A 20,372-nucleotide genomic window follows, 5' to 3' on the forward strand; every position below is an offset into this window, starting at 1 on the left:
GCAGACATTTGGATGTCAAGATAGAAGTTAGAAAGAATGATGATAGGAGTACACCAGCAGAGAATACTGCTTCATAGAAATGAGGAATCCCACAAACAATGAGGTTAACGAATTTGGCTAAGGCCATTTAGGCAAAAGATGGCCACACCAGGAGCAGAAACCTTTGTCTTCCGGCTTCCAAGTTTGTGCTGTTAAGAACATTACTTTACTACATCTCTCTGTCTCTCAACGTCAAAGACCCCTCTCTTAAACCAGTTTTACATTTTCAGGTGTTTATTTTGCCTACTTTGAAAACTAAAATAAATAGATAAGCTATCAATTGTCTAAAGTTGTCAGTTTTAAATTTATTTGCTTAATAAATCAGTTCCTAGATTCCAACATTCTATGTCAAACATAATTTATAGATCGTTTGTGCCTTTATTGAATTCTTGCCTCTTTTTGCTTAATTTACTGTTTGTTGTTGCATGTTTTTATCTGCTGCATGATTTATCACATAATTCTGCTGTGATTTTCCCTCTTTGTGAGTTACTGCCCTTTTAACAGTCAGAGTAAAAGACATGATTCTTCCAGTTGAGTGCATTTCCAAACAAATAAATGTGTTTTATTTCATGATATTTAATTGAAAATAATACAGAGTACTCATTACTAATCCATGCACGCATCATCAGTGCCCAGTATAAGTAGACAAAAAATATAATGAAGGTGGAAGTGTGGCAGAGAAAGAGACTACAAAAATTAGTGAAGAATTCACAAGTACGCCAATAAAAAGACACACACTCACAGACAAAAACTTGCTTTAAAGGAATGACATTCCTCCTATCACATATGTAATGCTCTAAAGGTTGTATTTACTCATTATTTTATATGTAGAAATTTAAATCAAAAGTGTACTGTGCAATCTAATTTTAAATTTCATTAAAAGAAAAAAAGGAAACTCACAGGAGAGGGCATGTAAATGACCATGAGATTTGCCAGTGAAAAGGTGTTGGTGGGGCCAGCCTGCTGGTGTAGTGGTTAAGTCTGCATGCTCTGGTGTAGCCTCAGGTTTGCATGTTCAGATCCTGGGTGAAGAACTGCACACCTTTCATCAAGCCATGCTGTGGGGGCATCCCACATGCAAAAGAGAGGAAGATTGGAACACATGTTAGCTCAGTGAAAATCTTCCTCACCAAAAAGAAAAAGAACAAAGAAAGGAAAAGGTGTTAGTGACTTTGATGATAATTTCAGAGGATCAGTTAAGAATAAAATCCTAGCTGGAGTGTGGTGAAGAAAGAAGGAAGGTAAGAAAGCAGTATTCTATTGCTTATAGAATACTCTGTGGTATAAAAAGAAATGGATAAATGAGGAAATGTCTTATTAAGGGATGTTTTGATTCATGTTTAAAGATGGGATACATGAAAGTGTTTGTAAATTGAAGTAAATATTTCACTGGAGAGTGAGGATCTACTGATGCCAGAGGAAGGGTCTGGTATAAGGATTAAAGTCTTTCCATGGCAAACCTTGCTGTTGGGATGTGTCATACAAGATTTCAGTTTATCTGTGATGCTAGAGACCCTCTGGTCCTCCTTTCACCAACTTATCTTCTATTCCCAATGTCATTAAAGACTACAATCAACGCCCCTTAGAAGTCACTTAGCAAGTTCAACTCTTATGGCCAGGACATCTGGTGCCTTGTTTTTTACCTTTCTTTTACGATACCTGAAATTTCCCAGTTAGATACAAATATCTATGCAAATCTTAGTACATTTGCACCCTCACATTCTCATGATTATCTAAATCAGGTCTATCCCCAATTGTGAAAAATCTCTCCAGCAGCATCTATCTTTGTAAGGCATTTAGAACAACTGTTTATTTCAAGCTGGGAGATTTGCTTTCCCAAAGCACTGAAAAACTGACCCCTGGTTTGAACAGACAAATGTAACAATCCCTGAAAATGAATCCACTAATAGTCCCACTTTAATGAAAATGTTTTGTGCCCCAACAGGACTTATCTCAGTCTGTGGTGGTTATTATTCTCCTTGGGCCTGTGAATGCCTAGATGGCTGTTGCATAAGTGGACAATGCCTCCTGGGTTATCTAGCTGTTCCCATAACTGTTCATAAATAAGACACCTCATTGGTTGTTTCCCATGAATTTACATCAGAGTTAAAAAGGACCTACCAGGAGGCATTCATGCTTCAGGATTTTCTTCCTTTGGCTGAGCCCTACTTCCCTCGTTTGAAGTAAACGTCAATGAGACTATGGTAAGGAACCTCTTCTTAACTCTCAAAAATGTTGGAGATGGCTGTGCTGTGGCCAACACTACCTGCAGCATCTGGGCTAATACTTCTAGGGAAGTTGAAACTCAGTTAGATAGTATCACTGAACAGACTGCTTGGCTCAAAAAATTGACTTCTTCAACAGAGTCTTTGACTTATTTGATTTGGATTGCTTTGGACCCTGGGAACCATGGCTCCAAAGTTCACTCCAAACGTTGGGAATTATCCTATTTATAGTGATCATAGTATTCTCCCTGTTTTCTGTGTTGTCCCAAAGGCTTTAAATGCATACTTGCAGCTGCCATCCACCAAAGAAATGACATGCCCCCAAGACTCCATTCCTGTTTCACTCTGTGATTATGTTGATAACTTATTCTTGGAATTGGAAAGGACTTTGAGATGGAAAAGTGTATTGTCTATCCTCATGACAGAAGCAGCCTTTTTAGATACTATTTTTCAGGAGAATGATTAGAGATGTAAGTCATTTGGTTCCTTGGTGGCTCTTATAGTTTAATATTTCTGTAAGAGCAAAATCTAAAATTTAAAAGAAAATAAATGATGTTTTAAAGATGAAGAATGCTATTCTTTAGAAGCAGTGGCTGTGATAGAGGTTTCCATTTTCCTGCACTTTCAAATATTTTCCCAGTACTCACTCCAATTGAATGTCCAAGTGGATTTGGATATTTGTACTCTAGAAGATTTTTCCATGCAAAGCTTCCACTATATTTACAAAAAGTCCATATCCCTCACCATGACCTGGCTGTGAGGCTGCTCTGATCTACATGTTGTACCCCTCTCCCACTCACAGCTTCCTGCTGCTCTCATTCCTCAGTCATGTGATATCTTTGAGAGTTCTTTCCCTGAAGTTGAAATGGCCAGTCTCTTCATCATGTCAGGGTGGCCTCCCTGATGATTCCATGTGATAAATCTCCCTCACTTCATCAATGCCCACTATGACTATATAACATGTGCTTTAGGTGTTTAAGGCTCACACCAACATTTGATCTCCTCAAGGTCAGAGGGTGTATCTCTTTGTCCACTGCTTTACACATAGTAACAAGAACCATGAGTATCACACAAAAAATGCTCAATGCATACCTTGAATTAATAAAGTGTAAATGAATCTGAGTGAATTTCCATAACATCCTCCCAATTGTATGTGCTTGGTGGGAATCTTGGAGACTATTGTTTTTACTTTGGCATTGTCTCATCAGCATCTGTTGTTGCTGTTGCATAAAAGTGAATTGATTGTTTAATTTTTCCAGGATATAGTAAGAAATATATTTTTTACTAAATGAAGAATCATATTATTGGTGACTTTTAGAGATCAAATCAATGGTAGAAAGACCAAAATACTAAAGCCAAAACCCAAAAACTAATCCCAGAGATCATATTCAGAGCAGGAAAATATACATTTTTAATTTTAATTAAAGAAGGAAAACTGGCTCCAGTAAAGCAAATAAATGAACTGTATCATAGACTGAGGAATCTGGCTCCAAGATCATTCCTCATTTGAAGATAAAGGGAGACTCAAGGCAATGAACCTTGACCTTTGTGTAGAGAAATTATCTGGTTATTTTTTCCTTCAGATGTGTCATGCAACATGTTCACAATTTTCTTTAAATGGTATCACCTCTCAATATGCTCAGTTTAGTCCACAAATAGCACAATACAAATAAATGTCTCTAGTATTTGCATGCCATAGCACCCCATTCTTCTGTGGCAGGCACTACAATATGTTTTCTTTTTTCTACACCATTAAGCAATTAATTCAATTCTCCCCAGACACTGACGAGGTGTCCCACAATTTTAACTAAATTCTGACACTATCAACCTGGGGATAGCATCAGAATGCATAGGTTAAGAACTCAGTCCAAAAAGACTGCCCCCACTTTAGATGCCAAAAATAAGTCCAAGTACTAGTGCTTCTGATCTGTGGGCATAAAATGGAGGTTCCCATGAGCCCCTCCTCACTTGTGACTAATTTGCTAAAGTAACTCAAAAAACTCAGGAAACTGGTTTACTTACTAGATTACAGGTTTACTAAATAGAACATTAAAGGATATGGATGAACAGCCAGATGAAGGGATACAAAGGGTCAAGTCTTGAAAGGTCCTGAACAGAAGAGCTTGGGGCTCTGCATCTGGAAACAGTCTGTTTCACCAACCTAGAAGATCTCTGAACCCAGTCCTTTGGATTTGTATAGAGGCTTCATTGCATAGTCATGATTGATTAAATCACTCGTCATTGGTGATTGAACTCAATCTCGGGCCCCTCTCCTCATCCTGGAGGAAAGGGAGATGAGACTGAAAGTTCCCACCCTCTGATTACATGATTGGATCCCCTGACAACCATCCCCATACTTAGGTTACCTGGGTTCTTTCTAAAAGTCTCTTCATTTACATAACATAAGACGTCTTTATAGCTCTAATCACTCAGGAAATTCCAAGAGTTCTAGGAAACTGTGCCAGAAATAGGACATGATGAAGAATAAATATGTATTTCTTATTATAAATCATAAAACCACAGAAACACGGATCAAAAAGTAAGATTCTTATTCACACAGAACCAGGATAATGTGGAGACTAATCACCTCAGCTCTGATAAAAAAAAATTATCTCCCAAACAGTGATCTTCTCTTCCAGTTCTCTGACCAAAAGCAGAACTGTTCATCTACCAAAACTTCAAAGTGCTCACTCAAAGTAGAGCAAATATTAAAATGGTAGTATTGTAGTAAAGACTGAGTTATAATATAGGTGAATATTTACACTTGCTAAATGCTAGCTAGCATTATCATCCTAATTATTACTATATTCAATGACTTGCAATTTAAAAGTAGACTCAGAAATAGACATAAAAATGTGTCACTAAAATATGTCATCTTAAGCATTGTAGGAGTGGAGGTGTGGGGGAGAGCAATATTGGTTATAGACATGAAAAGATGGGAGGTGAATCGTAAGTTACGTGGTCATAAAATGGCATGACTCAGATTGGCCATCAAAGAAATGTGAAGCACAACTTTCCAAAACTGGGAAATGGCCTGAGCTAAGTTTCAGATGTCTAGGGGATTTGAGGGCTGCAGAGACAGGCTAGAGATCTAAGGGAACCATGACATTGCTTCTGGATTGGGTGGTAGAAACAGGTAAAGGTAGACATAATGTACATTTTAGAAGCACTTGTATATGACTTTAAGTTTGGAAAGTTTTGTGAATTCAATGGGGAAATATGGCTTGTGGAATGAAAATATCATATTTACATTTTAGAAAAAAAACCTTGGATGGGAATATAAAGGAAATATTTTTTTGAAACAGACTCTAGACACAAAAGCACTTAAAAAGGTATTAAAGATGCCAGAGAAAGATACTAGGAGTTTGAACTTGGGTAATAATTCGATAGTTGGGAGGACAGACTCTCTTAAGAGTACTTCATTCTTTTCTATAATCATTAAAACTCTTACATGACCTCCTTCATAGTCTGAAGTAACTTTAAGTGTATTAGTAAAACAGCAGTAGTAAAACTTTTGTTATACACTTCATTATGAAATATTAATGTAGGGGAGCAGAATTTGCTACCTCAAAATGTGTCTCTTCAGCTTGAGTAGTTTTAACAATAAAAGACTGAGGAAGAATCTTTGACCTTCCGCCTAACTGCCTAAAAGAATTTAAGGTAGAAGGTCTATTCCAAGGCAGAGCTATCAACATAGGTAACTATAGTATTATATGAACTAGATGTGGTGGACAGGGAGGAAACTAACAAGGTTCATTTCATCAAACACCTCTCCATTTCCCATCGTCTTTGCAAGGCATGCCAAACATTTGTCTACCAAACATTTGCTTTTCCATCTCCATGTAAATTTCCTTCCTCCCTTCGAAGTCCTAAACCATTACCAAAAACACCATCTTTTGTCTTCAGCTGAAGATGGTATTTAAATGGGGGCTTTGGCCATTCTGGTGAGTTACTGTTTTCCTGGTTTTCTTCCATGTTTACATGTTATTGAACTTGTTTGACTTTCTCCTCTTATTTTATATCAGGCCAATTTAATTCTTAGACCAGCCAAAAGGACCTAGAAAGTTAGAGAAATCTTCCTTCCTCCTATAAATTAGCATAGAATTTCAACCTGTGAAAAGTTGTATTTATATTTTACATGTAGCTAAAACCTGAAGTTTCTCTTTTTACTTCATATGTCACATGCTATAGCTAACTAGTTATTTGTCTCCATGTCTTTAAGTAAATAGTTTATTTAAATACAAATAACCGCTTTCACCTTGTTTAAATATATGCTTCTAAATGTAATTTAGAATAAGTTATTGATTATTCCCATATCCCTATGGAGGTCACTTAATCTCAATACTTTAACTCAAATCAGAAATACACTAAATTAAATAATCCCCCTCAAAACTGTTTTATAAAATGTTGTTAGGAGAAATTGGACTCCAGATAACAATTACATTCAAGATAAAGAAAACAGGTAAGCAAACTTATAAACATCAGACTTGCATGCTTGTTTTCTTACTTCATATTCCAGTATCTATATTTTATACATCACAAATACATTTTATATGCTGCATATATATAATTTTGAAAATATTTTATGGGATGCTTTAAGGCTGTGCTGTCCAACTCAGTTGCCATTGGCCCCATGTGGCAACTGGGCACTTGAAACATGTATAGTCAAAAGTTCAATGTCCTCTAAGTTTAATATACACACAAGAATATGAAGACTGACATTGAAAACAACATAAAAGAGTCCAGACCCATGGCTGGGAGGTTAAGTTCTTGTGCTCTACTTTGCCAGCCCAGGATTTTGCCAGTTTGTATCCTGGGCATGGACCTGGCACTGCTCCTCAGGCCATGCTGAGGTGGTGCCCCACATAGCACAACTAGAAGGACCTGCAACTATAATATACAACTATGTACTGGGAGGGCTTTGGAGAGAAGTAAGAACAAAGAAGAAGGAGAAGAAGAAGAAATGACTGGCAACAGATGTTAGCTCAGGTGCCAATCTTTAAAAAAGAAAACAAAAGATGGCATTAATAATTTTATGTTGATTACATATGGAAATGATAATGTCAATATGAGTTTAATTATCACTATATAAATAGTAATATATATATACAGTATATATGTAACATAATATATTGTAATAATGTCATTAATATCAATGTTAATATCAATTTTGATTATAATGTTTTGCATTAAATCAATAAATTCTTTAAATCAATTTCACTTTTTAAATGTGGCTACTAGAAAATTTTAAATTACACGTGGCTCACCTTGCACTTCTATTAGACAGTGCTGTTCTAGGGTGTTCTGATCAATATGTAAAGGGAAATAAAGGAGAGTGAGGTCAGCCATGATTATTCTTTTATAGAAAAGACTATCCCAAGCATGCTTGTTATGGCCCAAGGACATTCTCATTTTCAGGCTTTAGATAATGGGACCCAGCGTGGGGATGAGGATGGTGTGGGAGACTGCCAAAAGCTTATATTTTGCTGATAAGCAGAGAGTCCTGGGCCAAAGACAGGTATAGACAAAAGTTGTGTAGGAAAATGTCATTATAGTCAGATGTGTTGAACAGATGGTGAAGATCGTTTTTCTTCTTTTTTTTGAGTGCATATGTTAGACAGCAAAAGGGACCCAGCCATAGAAAGCAGTGATACAAAGTAAAGAAAAAGGAAAAAGAGGTTAGTGTTCACAAAAAACATGTCCACATAGACGCATGTGTCCATACAAGCAGAGGCAACCCAGCTGAGACATCACAGAAGAATTGATCAATGACCCTGAATTGGCAGTAAGGAATATGGATGGTGTACATTGGGTGTGCCAAAGAGTTGATAAATATCCAAACCAAGATTGTATGATCATCTTTACACATGTTCTTTTATTCATTCATATGGGATAACAGAGTGGTGGCAAATAGCCACATAAAAATCGTAGATCATAAAATCCAGTAGGAAGCATTCAGAACATGCCATGGTCAGGAAGAAAATGTTTTGCACCCAAAACCCAGGAAGGACATGCCTCTCTGCCAGAGACGTAGTTGAACACCATCTTGAGGATGGCGGTATAGATGTACATCAGGTCCATGAGGGAGAGCTGGCTGAGGAGAAAGTACATCACTGTGCAGATCTTGGGATCCAAGCATATGAGATTATCATTGCTGAGCTACCCATCAAGGTGAGAAAGAAGATGAGGATGAGAAAAAACAAGAGAAGCACTCCAGTTTGATTTGAGGGAAATAACCCCAGTAAAATGAAGTGATTTGAAGTTGGATTCCATTTCCACATGAGAACTCACTACTTTAACTTCCTTGAAAAAAAAAAAAAACAAACAAAGCACAGAACATGAAACATAGCAAGAGCATAAAAAGTAACTCTGATTTTGCTAACATTTGTTTAAAATAAATTGTTTTCCCTTCAATCTTGCAGCTTTTGTTCAATCAACTTCCCTATCTGAAATGAATGCTCCCTTTCCAATTTTCCTAGTAAGCATTTTAGCAAATAATCTTAAAGTATACAGTCTAGTGTCATAACCAGCAAAGGTAAACAAGATAACTAAATCATTCCTCTCTAGATAACTCCTGGCCAAGCACAAGGCTCACAATTGATCAACAAATCACAGAAATCCCTGCATTCCTGATCATCTGTCAATTTAGCACATCATATTGATAACAGTAACTGACAACAGCAACTGGCATAGGTGACTCAGAAAGTTTTTGCATGATTAAATTCTAAGTCCTTTATTACCCAGCCTTCTTCTACATCTTTAATTTCTGGCCTTTCCTGCCCACTGCCACTACTCCAGACAGACAAACTATGATTCTTCACCTCTCATGTACTTTATAACTTCTGTGCCTTTCCTAAAAATGTGCCCATCACCAAAAATCAAAGTATTTGAACTATACAAGTATATATTGCATGCCCTACAAGATCGACCTTAATTATAAAATATTATTTGAATATTCTGTCTCCTATAATGATGTTTGCATTTTCTGAATCCCTACAGAATGCACAGATTTTTATACATAATTTTCTTTTCTTCATTAGGTATATTACACATGACAAAAATCAAAGATTACATGATATACATTTTTGCATTCCATTTTCCACTGCTTCAAGCATTAAGTAGCATGATAATGAAAATGTACAAGAGTATGGCAATTGTTCTCAATCTCCATATATACTCTCTATCTCTATTGATATCTTTACATCTATATTTGCCTTTCTCTCATATACTTGTGAGATGCCATAAATTACATGAGATCTTACTCACATTGCATCATTTATTATAATTCTTCCCAAACCAAAATTCTGTTAATTTAGGCATTAATATCTCCATTTTTCCAGTAATAAAAGTAGTATTCATAGATGTGCAGAATAATATTATCAAATACAGTTAGCGATGCAATCAGATTTTGAGCCTGTGTGATTGCTTCAAATTTCTAGTTATTTCAATACTCTAAGTTTCCTAATTGTTTGGTAAACGCTTTGCTGTGTTTACCATGGCTTATTAAAATCAAGTAGTATAATTGTTACTCTTTTGAAAAAGATCAGGCTTAATTCCATATTTCAGAGTAGGTCAAAGTATATTGAGATTATGTGTTTATTTTTTCTCTCTGCATTTTGGTTTATTTACTACCAGTGGAAGCAGAATCAAGCAATTGCAAAGCTATTCCACTAGAAAAGCAGTTATGAGCAGGAAAAAGCTCTTGATTTATACTTCATGTATGTTTGTACTCACCTCTTTAGATTTAAGTGATTAAGTAGAGCTGCAAAATTAAAATCATATATTAATTATTTAGAAGAAAGGAATCAAGAAGTTTAAAGGTGAATAAATTTTTCTTTCTGGATAATTTTTCTAGCTTTGTATGCCTATAACTTTCCTTTGGGATTTTTTATGTGTGCAACTCAACTTTTTATAGCCCTTTCTCTTTTTGTTACCTCAATTTTGGCAATTTGTTCTTTCCTTCACTAAGTCTCCCAAACATGCCTAAACTGTGATTGTTGCACGTCTTATAATTTCAGTATATATTTGATTACTTCCTTCACTGTGTCTCCATGTGGGATTTCCTGTTTTATGTGTGCTCATCTGTCTGAAGGAGACATCTCATGGCACATTATGTCCAAGACATTGATTTGGGTTACATACTTGTGTTACTGATTTTTCAACTGTAAGGAACAACAATTAATGGTTTACTGCAATTATTCATAATTAGAAGTTAAAATCATTTATTACTTCATATAATATTTAAGCATGAATAAAAGTATGAAAAAGAAATTTCCATAGAGAAAATCAAACTCACTTTTAAAGCTGTTTAGTTGACAAATGCTAACAATGAAAAGTGCAAAGTCAAGGACATAACAGGTGCATAATTTGGTTGTGCATGGATGATAGATGGGATTGTACACAGTTTCTACTTTTTATAACTTTTCAGAAATAAAGCTGATGACCTAAACAGGTAAAGATAAAACATACAATCACCATCATTATAATTGCATCATTCTCTCAAATGATATTCACTTAGTTTCTATTGTATGTCAGTGAAGCTAGGTACTGAAAAGCTTTGGTGATTAAAACACACAAGAATCTACAATTATGTAGTTAAAGTTTAATGAGTGTACAAAGAATAGACAAGCAAACTCTAACTTCCAATCTGATGTTATATATAGTGATTGGTCCCCTAAATGAAAATAAAGTGGGGTAAAGCAAGAGACAGATAAGAGAACTCAAAAGAAGCCATTATGTGGAGGCAATATTCAAGCAGGTCTGGTTTAAGAATTTTCAACTTTGAGTAAATAGCAGGTAAAAAGTAAAATCTGCTTTCTCAGGGCAATAACCAGAAGACCAGGGATTTTGAAGGACAGGACATTAGGACATTTGTGTAGGAAATACCAGATCATGATAAGGACTTGGATTTATTTTGGGTGAGATGGGAAACCAGTTAAACAGGCATAGTTTTAGGTACCTTTCTAGAACTCACAGGAGACACTCTGGGTGAGCATAGAGTTGCAAGGAGGAGTATCTGTGGAGACCAGTTAGGAAAGAATCGAGACAGCCCTGGAAAAGAGACTACAGCAATGTTGCTAGGCAGGGGCATCAGAGTTATTCATGGAGGTGTAAACTCTGTACACATTTAGTGTAGTTGTTTCTTCCTGAGAATTAAGTTCAACAATAAATGCACATCCCTTGGCATAGACAATTAAGTTCAATTATAAATGCACATCCCTTGGCACAGACCATGGCTGTGAGTTCAGGATGCCTAGCAATCATTATGCTAAACTATTTTGACCTTTACCTGGGTGCTGATACAGGAACGTCACGAAATGGTTGCCTATCTGATCATCTGTTCATGTCCGGCTCTCTCATCTGACTTTTGACCTTGTCCCTTTATGATGAGGATTGTTCTGATTTCAAAACAGAAAGTTCTAGTGCCTGAGTGAATCAAGAGGGTTGGTCACCATTTGGGGCTAAGGTAGCACCTAATGAACCCTTCGTTATCTGTGCCTTTGCACGGTGACTATTGCATGGTGGTTCTCAACATTTTATCTGGCTCATGAAATGGACCAAAGTTTTGCCTTAGAACTACATTCATATGATAGTTCATAGTGATAAAAGGTGGCCAGTTTGGTGACTAGTTTAGTTTAAAGATCAGTCTTTAGCATATGTGACCAGGAAATAGGAGAGAAGTGACTCTTGGGGTACTTTCCTCAGCCCTTTGTTTAACCTAGATTTAAATTCAGGGAAGAAAGCAGCCAACTAGTCCCCCCAGTAGTTGTGTTTCCAATAGCAAATGCTGAACAAACATAGCTGGATCAAGCCTATGTATTCCATGTTTAGAAGAGAGAGAAGTTTGCATTTTGATGCTCTGCTGCATAAATTACACCAAAGAGTATCATAAAATTCTTTGATGATAGTTATAACTATTTTGTTTCCTAAACTGAAAACTGGCATCTTGTCAGGCAATGGAAACCAACAGTTAGTTTCAGGGTCCTGTAAATCTGGAAATTAAAGCTTTCAGTACATGAAACAAAGGAGCTAGATCTCAGGATCTATTTCCATTGATGCCCAACAGATTTCTTTTTTGTGTATGGGACCTTATTTAATACCCCAAAATTGCATGAAGCACCACCCTCTGGTTACTTTATGATTTGGAAAATATTGTTCCTGCAGCTACAAGTTGAGTTTATGATTAATGTCTCCCTCGATCATCTTAAGAAGCTTATTACTGACATTTATAGAGGTAAAAGGAAAATTGATAAACTTACAGGAGCTACTAAATGTAAATATGCCAATCTCAGAGTCTTAAATTTATTTTTCAAAAGTTACATGTTGAGTATACTTTTAAGAAGGCTTATAGACAATAAGCCCAAGATCAACCATCAAATTGTTTGTCTGAGCCTCGGCTAACTCATTCCCGACAACTTTGAAGAACAGCTGCAAAGATGGAATTAAGTGAGCTCTGTATGTTCAGCACACAGTAGGTCCCCAAGAAGTGTCAATATTCATTGTACATTCCATAACTGAACTATTGAGAGGCCTCGTGTGCAGAGAAATTTTGTCTTAATTAAGATCACACATATCATTCCATGGCTGCACATCACTGAATTCTAACTCGCTCATGTTACCTCTTTTTACATTTTAAGTTCACTATTGGCTTTCCCAGTTTGTTATGAAACTGCCTATTCTCTGTGCAACAGAAAATATTTCTCTAAGATAGGAAAACTCTATCTCCAAAATATCTTTCTAGGTTAAAGCTAGCTCAAATCAACTTAATTTAATAATATTACTATGAGTCAACTTGTCTCAAGTTCTTCCTAAGTTTGTATTTTGGGTTAGGAAGTAAATTTTTAATGACATCATTTTCTGCTAGCAGTCCATTGAATTATTTAAAATGTTTAAGTACCAAACTTTGCTGACATAGTCTCTTAGGCTATGCTACAAGATAATGTCTTGCATCGATAGGCTCTGCATCAAATCAAAACTCTCTTTCTGACATGAGAACATTTTCTTTACTTGCTAAAATTCATGAAGAGAAAATTCCTGAGGATACTGTAATATCCATTCCTCACTGTTCCTACTGCTCATCATTCTCTTTAACATAAAACCTACAGCCACATTTATGGTCCTGTTGTTCAGGACTTGTTGGAATTAGAAACCAACTTCACTCCCTAGTGAAATATTTCTCCATTTGCATGTGTATTGCTTAGTTAAAACATTTCCTTTCCTATTACTTTGTTCCAGGATAAGCAAACTGAGACATTTTATACCAAATTCCCTCAAGTTTTACTGTTGGAAGACAAAAGTATGACTTGCTGTATTCCATATACAGAACATTACATCATCAAGTCTTAGATATTGCTCTTTACCCTTAATCGATCCTCAATGTCCATGGGGGTCAAAATCTTGGGCAATTCACTCTGTTTTGCTTATTTGCCTATCCACTCAGTTCTGCACTTAAATATAACAAAGCAATCAACCCAATTAATACTGTTGCATTCTGCTGATGCTGAGAATTAAATCAAAAGAGGATGCACTTGATTATTCCAGAATATGATTTTAGAGCTATAAGTGATATCAGATCATGGTTATTGAAGTTTAGTCAGTTAGAGAACTATTGTTAATCCTCTTTAATAGAGGTGCAGAAAGTACTAAATAATAGCAGGACTAGTATCAGGGTGTTTCCTGCCTACTGTCTAGAGGGTTTTCAGGGAGAATTATTGGTGACTATGACTAAATTAAATTTTACTCTGCCAAAAAATTTCCCTCTATTTGTAGAGGGGTAAAAAAATTGATCCATAAAAAATGTAATGCAGTCAGCTCTTCTACTGAAGTAGCAGGTTGACTCTTAGTGCAATAAAATTTGCATTTAGACTCAGAGAGAAGAGTCTAGCTCCCCAGTGCTTTAGAAGTCAACTGGGGAAAATTACTTAGGAGTATAGCTCGTTGACAAGTCTTTGAATTCGTTCTAAGGGATATTCAAAGAATCAAATGGAATGAGATGTGCCAAATCTTTACATAGTGCCTGCCACAGAGCAAGGACTCCACAGATTTTAGGATTTCTTATTATCCCATTCAATCCACAGATTTGTAATCCAGATAAATGTACATTAAAGTAATTTTGAACTCTTGTGTTTGTTAAAAATGGGGCCACTTATCACAGTAAAATATTAAAAAGTATTATTTAACAAATGTTTCATATATATATTAAATTATATATATATATATATATATATCTGTGCTTCATATATCATATATGCAATACGAATATGATCAAATACAAAACTACACAAATTGATTCCACTACTTCTCATTTGGGGAGGGGATAAGTGATAAACACCTGCCAGTATTTCTATTGTTGTTGTTAGTTTTTAATTCACAACATCTGTATCTCCGACTCCAGCAGGGTGGTACCCCTTCTGCATTTACCTGGGAAAACTCCAACCTGCTTAAACCTCACACTCAGCCTACTATCAAGCATGCAAGATCCACTCACAGCAGTGAAAAATAGCTGAGGAAATCCAGAACCATGCTGACAGATGTCACTCCAAATTTATCAACACAGATATCAAGTTGGTCCCTCTCCAATGTCACAATATCTCCCTAGTCTCTGTGGACTTTCTCCAAACAAGTAATCAACAGCTCCTTCTCTCTACCAAACTCCAACAGACCTGTAAATTTCTTAGTCTCAGCTAGGAAAAATAAGTAAATATCTTAAGAAATCATGATCAATCAGAACTCAAATTCTCCCTCCACAAATGTATTAGTTTACTGCACCATGGACCCTTGTACACAGTCGTGTTTTCTGTAATGATGCATGATGACCCCGCTCTTGCACAAGTCCACCTCTATATTTATGTCTGAGGCTCATCCTCTCTCACCATCTCTTCTTTCCATTTAGTAGAGATTTCCAATACTGGATTATCTTCATCAGCATGTAAATATACCTTCTTTAGAGAAAAAAATATGGCTGCAATGGATTTGATCTTGCTCTTCAAACAAGTATAAAAATTGGATGCTCTGACCTGACATTGGGCATCTCTTTCTCTTTGTAGAAATGGAAGATGCTCATTTTTAAGGTGGAGTGGTGGTAGTATTACAGATAAGGGTTAGCAGAGCTGTGATCAATGAGAGAATTCAGAGTGAAATGGACTACTCTGTGATGGTATCTCTATGAAGCCCAGGGGTTTAGAAGGAGTTGAGAGATTCTTCATATTTCTTTAAGGAATAATCAATTTTTGGTTTGCCTGGGGTGAAGAAGTCTTTCTGAGAAGATTTTGTGAGTACAGGGAATCTTGGTGACAACAGATGTTATTTAAGGGAGTATAGTGGATGGTTGTAGAAGTCTAGGAGGGAAGGGTGAAGAAACTAAATGAAGCAGGGTACAGATTACTATGAGATCATTATTGTAAATATTGGATAGATGGCTACTCCAGGATTTGGGAAACACAACATTAAAAATGGTAACTGTTTGGGATAGGGACAGATGGTGCATATATCCATGTGCACTAAGTGCTCCCCTCAGGAGAGCATCACTTCCTGAAAGTCCCTAATAATGTGGAGGAAATGTTTCCTTTATCCAGGATATGCCAGCCCCTTTCTCCAGCCAACTTGGTGGTTACATCAGGGGCGCCTTTACACAGTGACTATGGTGGCTTGAGTGGAGTCAATATATGGGCTTAGTGAAATGAAGTTGGCCTCACCAAAGCTGATTTGGTTAATGCCCAATCTCCCAACAAAGTAAGCCAAAGATAAGCCACTGGTATGACAACATTCACTGAGGGAAGGAGCTAGCCACCTGGGGTGAAGCTGATTATATTGAACTCTTCCATCCTATAAGGGTCAGCAATTTTTTCTTCATCATATAGGCACATATTTTAGCTCCTGTATTTGGTAGCCAATGTATTTGCCTTTCTGGATAATAGCTCCCTCCAAGAACCTATACAATTCCATCTCTCATGGATATATATATATAGTACCTTACCCATGGAATCTTATAGTATATGATTTCTGGCCAGTAGGAAAGTTTCTGTGGAAAAGAAAGTGATCAACTGACTCATTCCCATAGAAGCTACTGATTTTTATCACATGCACCATCACCCAGAAATATCTGTCCTGAAACAAGAATAGAAATTTATGGTGAAAGCTCAGTCATATTTGTTTTATATATATGAGATATGGAATTGCCTAGAGTTTTTCTTTATTTGTTTTTAATTTTTTTTTTCATTGAAGAAGATAGAATTTAGTAATAAGGTTTCTGAGGTTTCTCAGAATCTCCAAGTTTTGTAGTCAACATTCCGTCATAATTGCATCTTAAGGCAATTGTGAGGACCTTGACGATACACCCACTTGATCCCAGGGAGGACCCCCTCAAAAATATCCATCTCAAACAAAGCATTGGAGAATAATAACCTGGGAAAAATCACAGAGGATGGAGTTCAGGTCCACAATGTACAATGGACAGGAAGACCCACAAGAGAAGAGATTCGGGGATATTTCATGGGCTAAGGAAGAAAGCCAACACACTAGCACCAGGGTGAAAATAAAAGTTTAAACTATCCCACCCAGTATGAATTGATAATATGAACAAGTGGCCACTTTGTATTTCTCATTCTACCCATTTCTTAGTGTGAATTTATACTGAAATTCTCTTGTTATATCTTTTTATATTTGAATATATATTTATATCATTTTATATTTGAATGTTGGGAGTTTAAATCTTTTCTTTCTTACTTTAGGAATTTTCCAACCTCAGGAGCTAAAACTAAAAGTCTTGAAGAGGACTGCACCTCATCCAGGCATCTGGATATTGAGATGAAGATAATAACTGGATTGGACTTGGTGTTTATTGTTATTGTGGGGAGGGGGTAGGTGTTTTCTTTGAATGGGAAGAAGGTTAGATAGAGGTGTTAGACAGGCAAAGCTGTGCTTCATCCCAAATGAGTTTGATCTCATCACTTTTTTCAAAGATTCTATTTAAACATTCATTTTATCATGAAAAGCTCTTTTAAAGCTTTACTTGTGTTTATGGAACAGAGTATGTCAGAGACCCTTAGTTTCCTAGCCAGTTTCTGTGCTATTTTTTGATACTAACAGTAATTCTGGGCTTTGCGGATGTCAATGCAACCAGGAAAAAACACTGCTTTCCAAGTCTCCTCAAAAATGTAAGTTCTCCATATTGTTGTCATGGGACGACTTTGTCCTTTTTATGGCTGAGTTGTATTCCATTGTATTATATATACCATATCTTCTTTATCCAATGATCAGTTGCTAGACACTTAGGTTGGTTCCATGACTTGGGTATTGTGAATAATGCTGCAATGAAAATAGGGATGCATGGGACATTTGGGATTGCTGATTTCAGGTTCTTAGGATAGATACCCAGTATTGGGATGGCTGTGTCATAAGGTATTTCTATTTTAAACTTTTTGAGAAATCTCCATACTGTTTTCCATAGTGGCTGCACCAGTTTGCATTCCAACCAACAGTGTATGAGGGTTCCTTTTTCTTCACAGCCTCTCCAACATTTGTCGCGCTTGGTTTTGGATATTTTTGTCATTCTAACAGGTGTAAGGTGATATCTTATTTAGTTTTGATTTGCATTTCCCTGAAGATTAGTGATGATGAGCATCTTTTCATGTGTCTATTGGCCATCCCTATATCTTCTTTGGAGAAATGTCTGTTCATGTCCCCTGCCCATTTTGTGATTGGGTTATTTGATTTTTTGTTGTTGAGCTGAGTTCTTTATGTATAATGGAGATTAACCCTTTGTCGGATAAATAACTTGTAAATAGTTTTTTTTTCCCAATTAGTGGGCTGTTTTTTTTGTTTCAATCCTGATTTCCCTTGCCTTGAAGAAGCTCTTTAGTCTGAGGAAGTCCCATTTGTTTATTCTTTCTATTGTTTCCCTCATCTGAGGAGTTATGGTGTCCGAAAAGATTCTTTTGAAGCTGATGTCAAAGAGTGTACTGCCTATATTCTCTTCTAGAAGACTTATTGTTTCAGGCCTAATCTTTAGGTCTTTGATCCATTTTGAGTTTATTTTAGTAAATGGTGAAAAATAATGGTCGATTTTCATTCTTTTACATGTGGCTGTCCAGTTTTCCCAGCACCATTTGTGGAAGAGACTTTCTTTTCTCCATTGTAAGCCCTCAGCTACTTCGTCAAAGATTAGCTGTCCATACATGTGTGGTTTTATTTCTGGGCTTTCAATTCTGTTACATTGATCTGTGCACCAGTTTTTGTACCAGTACCATGCTGTTTTGATTACTGCAGCTTTGTGGAATGGTTTAAAGTCTGGGATTGTGATGCCTCCAGCTGTGTTCTTCTTTCTCAGGATTGCTTTAGTAATTCGGGGTCTTTTGTTGCCCCATTTGAATTTTAGGATTCTTTGTTCAATTTCTGTAAAGGATGTCCTTGGGATTCTGATTGGGATAGTGTTGAATCTGTAGATTGCTTTAGGTAGTATGGACATTTTAAGTATGCTTATTCTTCCAATCCATGTGCATGGAATATCTTTCCATCTCTTTATGTCATCATCGTTTTCTTTCAAGAAAGTCTTGTAGTTTTCATTGTATCGATCTTTCACTTCCTTGGTTAAATTTATCCCAAGGTATTTTATTCTTTTTGTTGAGATCATGAATGGGATTGATTTCTTGAGACCTTTTTCTGTTAGTTCATTGTTAGCATATAGAAATGCTATTGATTTATGTATGTTGATTTTATACCATGCAACTTTGCTGTACCTGTTTATTGATTCGAATAGTTTTCCTATGTAGTCTTTGGGGTTTTCTATATATAAGATCATGTCATCTGCAAACAGCGAGAGTTTTACTTCTTCATTGCCTGTTTGGATTCCTTTTAATTCTTTTTCCTGCTGAACTGTTCTGGCCAACACCTCCAGTACTATGTTGTATAAGAGTGGTGAAAGTGGGCACCCTTGTCTTGTTCCTGTTCTGAGAGGGCTGCATTTCAGTTTTTCTCCATTGAGTATGATGTTGGCTGTGGGTTTGTCATATATGGCATTTATTATATTGAGGTACTTTCCTTCTATACCTATTTTTTGAGGGTTTTTATCATAAATGGATGTTGGATCTTGTTGAATGCTTTCTCTGCATCTATTGAGATGATCATTTGGTTTTTGTTTCTCATTTTGTTAACGTAGTGAATCACATTGTTTGACTTGTGGATGTTGAACCATCCCTGTGTCCCTGGTATAAATCCCACTTGATCATGGTGTATAATCTTTTTGATGTATTGCTGTATTCGCTTTGCCAAAATTTTGTTGAGGATTTTTGCATCTATGTTCATCAGTGATATTGGCCTGTAGTTTTCCTTCTTTGTGTTGTCCTTGTCAGGTTTGGGGATGAGGCTGATGTTGTCTTCATAGAATGCATTAGGGAGTGCTCCATCTTCCTCTATTTTCTGGAATAGTTTGAGAAGGATAGGTATTAAATTTTCTATGAACGTTTGGTAGAATTCTCCAGAGAAGCTCTCTGGTCCTGGAATCTTATCTATGGGGAGGTTTTTGATTACTGTTTCTATTTCTTTACTTGTGATTGGTCTCTTCAGATTGTCTATTTCTTCCTGATTCAGTTAGTGTAGGTTGTTTGATTCCAGGAATTTCTCCATTTCTTCTAGGTTGTTCAATTTGTTGGCATATAGTTTTTCATAGTATTCTCTTATGACCCTTTGTATTTCTTTGGTATCTGCTGTGATTTCTCCTCTCACATTTCTAATTTTATTTATTTGAGACTTCTCTCATTTTATCTTAGTGGATCTGGCTAAGGGTTTATCGATTTTGTTAATTTTTTTGAAGAACCAACTCTTTGTTTTATTGATCCTTTCTACTGTCTTTTTTGTTTCAATACCATTTATTTCAGCTCTAATTTTTATAATTCCACTCCATCTACTGACTTTTGGCTTTGTTTGTTCTTCTTTTTCTAATTCTGTTAATTATGCTTTGAGGTTGTTTATGCAAGATTTTTCTTGGTTATTGAGGTGAGCGTGTATTGCAATGAATTTCCCTCTTAAGACTGCCTTTGCTGCATCCCAGATAAGTTGGTATGATGTCTTTTCATTTTCATTTGTCACCAGATAATATTCGATTTCTTCTTT

This window comes from Equus caballus, chromosome 30 (assembly GCF_041296265.1).
Source record: "Equus caballus isolate H_3958 breed thoroughbred chromosome 30, TB-T2T, whole genome shotgun sequence".
In the NCBI taxonomy this organism is placed as follows: Eukaryota; Metazoa; Chordata; class Mammalia; order Perissodactyla; family Equidae; genus Equus; species Equus caballus.